The sequence below is a fragment of the Hipposideros armiger genome, unplaced genomic scaffold (genome assembly GCF_001890085.2).
Source record: "Hipposideros armiger isolate ML-2016 unplaced genomic scaffold, ASM189008v1 scaffold_1824, whole genome shotgun sequence".
Taxonomy (NCBI): Eukaryota; Metazoa; Chordata; class Mammalia; order Chiroptera; family Hipposideridae; genus Hipposideros; species Hipposideros armiger.
The window spans coordinates 56188-60394 of NW_017733174.1; the positions used below are offsets into that span (position 1 = coordinate 56188).

The following is a 4207-nucleotide window of genomic DNA, read 5'->3' on the forward strand; positions in this document are numbered from 1 at the left end:
ATATTTACCTCTTAAGTTAAATATATTTTGCTTTAAATGATGATGTTTACTCTTTTTTTTCGCTCCTCTTTGCATCTTGCCGCTTGCCCATGTGCTCTTGGTGACTCCCTGTAGCCATGCCTGGCAAAACTGAGGAAATCAAGGACTTCCTGCTCACGGTCAGGCCAAAAGATGCCAAATCTGGCAAGATCAAGAAAATTAAGGACAATGTGAAGTTTACAGGTCAATACATTTGCACCTTGGCTATCACAGACAAAGAGAAGGCAGAGAAACTGAAGCATTGCCTGCCCCCAGGTTTGGCAGTGAAGGAACTGAAATGAACCAGACATGCTGATCTGAAGTGTATTAAAATTTTAAAAATTAAAAAAAAAGTTAATGTTTATATTTCAGGCCACACACACTAATGTGTATTCTAATAGTACCTACTTCATTGTTGTTTAACTTTGAATTATTTTAACTTTTGCAATTCATCCATGAATCATAGCAGAGGAATCAAAGACTAGAGATCTATAACTTTCACTTTTGGCCACATAAAATTAGGGGGTTTTATAATGGAAGATATACATGAAAAATCATGCTACCAGGACTACTTTCATTGTGATAACAACAATAGCAAAATCCAGCACCCACCAGAAACACAGAAAGAAATACAAAGTAAAAATGACGTATTCACCAAGCCACTGCAAAAAAAGTAATGGGAACTGGCAGAGTCCTGGGGTTGTGGAAGACAGCCAAAGTCTGCACAGGATTGGTCCCACCTCTGAAACACTCAGGAAATACTGGTGACAGAGATCAGGGTTATGTCTACATCGCCAAGTTGCACCCATCATGTGGAGCTATAGATTTATTGAGATCTGAGTACATAGATTTGACCCTTAGTTTTGTTTTTGGTTTCGTTTTTTATTTTGTCCATGCAATAGCTGGAGAGGTAGAGGAGGATACTTCAAGTGGGTAAAAACAAAACAGAAGAGTGATGAAATAGTTAAGTTTAGAGACAAGTGTTTCAGGAGAAGTAATAAGGATAGCTCTTCTAATATCTGAATTTGTGCATCACATATAAATAACCAGTGTCTAAAGAATATGACCTTTAATGAAATAACATAACCAATTATGTAATGTAAACCTGATATTAAGAACGCAGTCGAGAAAAGCAAATACATAGTCCAAAACATATCAGAGAAAGTCTTCTATAATATTGTGACATCAAATCTTGGTATTCTTAAAAGTATATATCATTGTTAACTTTATATATCTGCTTATCTCCTTAAAAGACTATAAAACCTTTGGTAGCATCAGAGATTTAAAGTATATTGACTTGCCTAAAATAATAGTTTTTATTGAGCCAGTTGGTTTGCTTTCTAGTTCTTATCACTGAACGTATCTATGAGGAACAAGTCAATAATATATTTTTTGAACCAGCATCTTGGTTCAAGTACTCACTCCATGAAAGTTTGGCTGTCTGATTTTACCAATCACGTCTTTCTTAAAATTTATTTTTGTCTAATACAAAATGTGAATAATAGCACAATATACTTCACTTATGTATTTATTTAAAGTTATACATTAAATGACTGCCATGTTCCATAAAGACTTAAGTTGTCTTACAAAGATGTACATCATATATCAAGACAAATAGGACTTGAGCCATATCTGATGTTCTAAAAAATACCTGATTCATTAATGCTTAATTCATTAATACTTAATTCATTAATTCATAAAGGATAAGAGAAATGAAGCAAGCAGGAAAGGGTGTTGAAAAGTATTATGGACGATTGAGTAAATGATACACACAAACTGCAGCAAAATATAGGCATTTCTATATAATTGTTAGAGATAGATTCCAAATTTGATTTAAAACAATGAAAAGATGAGAAGAACAACAACAAAAATAAACTTAGGATGCACTTAGGTCTGGACCAAAAACTTTTTACCTGTTTCATCCCTAGTACACAAGATTGGTTCAACATCCGCAAATCAATTAATGTGATACACCACATCAACAAAATGAAAAAGAAAAATCATATGGTCACATCAATAGATGCAGAAAAAGCATTTGACAAAATATAGCAGCCATTTATGATAAAAACTCTTAGCAAAGTGGGAATAAAGGGATCATATCTCAATATAATAAAGGCCATATATGATAAACCCACAGCTAACATCGTAGTCAGTGGGGAAAAGCTAAAAGTATTCCCCTTAAGATCAGTAACAAGACAAGGCTGTCCACTTTCTCNGCCACTGCTGGATTGGGCAGTGGGTCTGGCTCAGCTCATACTGAGAATATAAGAACTACAAACAAAATTTCTATTAAATTAAGTTTTGTGTCTAAAAAAAAAGATAGATTGGCAAACAATACATGAAAAAAGATGCTGGACATCTTTTAGCATTAGGGAGTTGCAAATTAAACCCACATTGAGATATCAATGCAATTCTATTAGAATGATTAAATTTATAAAGCTTAATCCTATCAAGTGTTGATGAAGATGTGAAAGGACTGAAATTCTCTTACACTGCTAGTAAGAATGTAAAATGGCTCAATCACTTTGGAAAACAATTTGACAGTTTTCTTTAAGTTAAATATACATACACCTACCATATGTCCCAGCCATTCGACTCCTAGGTTACTGAAGAAGAATGAAGCATACAAAGACTTGTGCATGAATATTTAAAATAGCTTTATTTTTAATAGCTCCTAACTGGAAACAATTCATACGTTCATAAACCCATAAATGGATGAAGAAAATTGGAATACTATTCAGCAATAAAAATAAATTAACTATTGACATATGCAACATGAATGGATCTCAAAAGCATTATGCTGAGTGAAAAGTCAGAACCCCGTTCCTCAAAAAAAGTACAAACTAAGTTTAATTCCATTTATGTAAAATTCTAGGCAAATACAAACTATAGTAAGAGAAAGCAGGTCAATGATTGGCTGTGGCTGCTAGAAGCAGGGTGACACAGACAGGAGGGATTAGAAAGGGGCATGAGGAAACTTTTGGATATGTGCTTATCATTTTGATTATGGTGTTGGTTTTACAGGTTTATACATATGTCAAATCTTATGAAATTATACATTTTAAATATATGCAGTTTACTTCATGTCAACTATATCTCAATAAAACAATTAATATCTAATTTATTATTTTGCCACTCAATAGGTCATGGGAAAATCTAATACCAATTTTTATAGCCAACAGGTCCATTGCAGGATCATGTGTCATTTTTAAGAATATCATCCAAGGGCGTGACACTTTTATGCTTCAGTCCATATTATTAGATCTGATCATGGTCTGAGTCACTTTTATTCAGGAATACTTTATCTTTTTACTAAATCATGCAATATTCGTCATGAACATTTACATTTCTCATGACAATGACATATATATCGAGTAGCAAGTTACATAATTTATATGTAATTGATTTTTTTCAACTTTCATGACCTTGGTTAATTTTATAACTACTTATAGAGGTTTTGTGAACAAACACTTACTGAAAGTTACAAACTAATATGTCAAAGCTAAATGTAAACAACAGTAATAATATACATCCAATGAAAACTATTGATATAAAAGTAAATATACATGTTGATGTTTACACGTATTCAGAAATATGTTTGCAATAAAAATAAATGTATAATTACCTAACTAAGCAATTTCTTAAGATTCCTGTTCTCTGCTCCTGCCTTCAATTTTAAGCATGGCATTGACACACACTAAATGTTCAATAAATGCCATATTTCTTCATCTGATGTAATCAGAAAGTCAGTTTTTCTAGGAAAGTGACTTCATTGGGTAACTTGAAATTCAATTTTGTACAAGTACCAAAACTTCTTCATTCATTATTTATTTTGGATGCATATCATCTATAATGCATTGCTTACATTTTTACCTTTTATCCAGAGCATACGTGCTCATATGCAACTTAATCTAGCATTTATTGAGGACACAAAAAAATGTGTTCCAGAAACTATGCTAGGTATTGAGCATACATTATCTCCAATCTTCACAATTTTAGTAATAAATAATCTGAGATATTCAGAAAGGTTAAGTTGCTTTCTGCAAAATTTATAAAGCTGAAATGTGAAAGAGAGGGATCTGAACTTAGGTGTGTCAGACCCAAAACTTTCAAATCTGCCCTTCTCCTTCCCTTCTGCAAACTAAAAAAAGTTAGGTACAATGATAACTAAGTTTCATCCTAGTGAAAT

General features: G+C 32.6%; 1 pseudogene; it reads left to right on the forward strand.

Moving 5' to 3' along the window:
* Window positions 1-116: 116 nt before the first annotated feature.
* LOC109378246 (60S ribosomal protein L38 pseudogene) lies at window positions 117-320 on the forward strand (annotated as a pseudogene).
* Window positions 321-4207: the final 3887 nt, after the last annotated feature.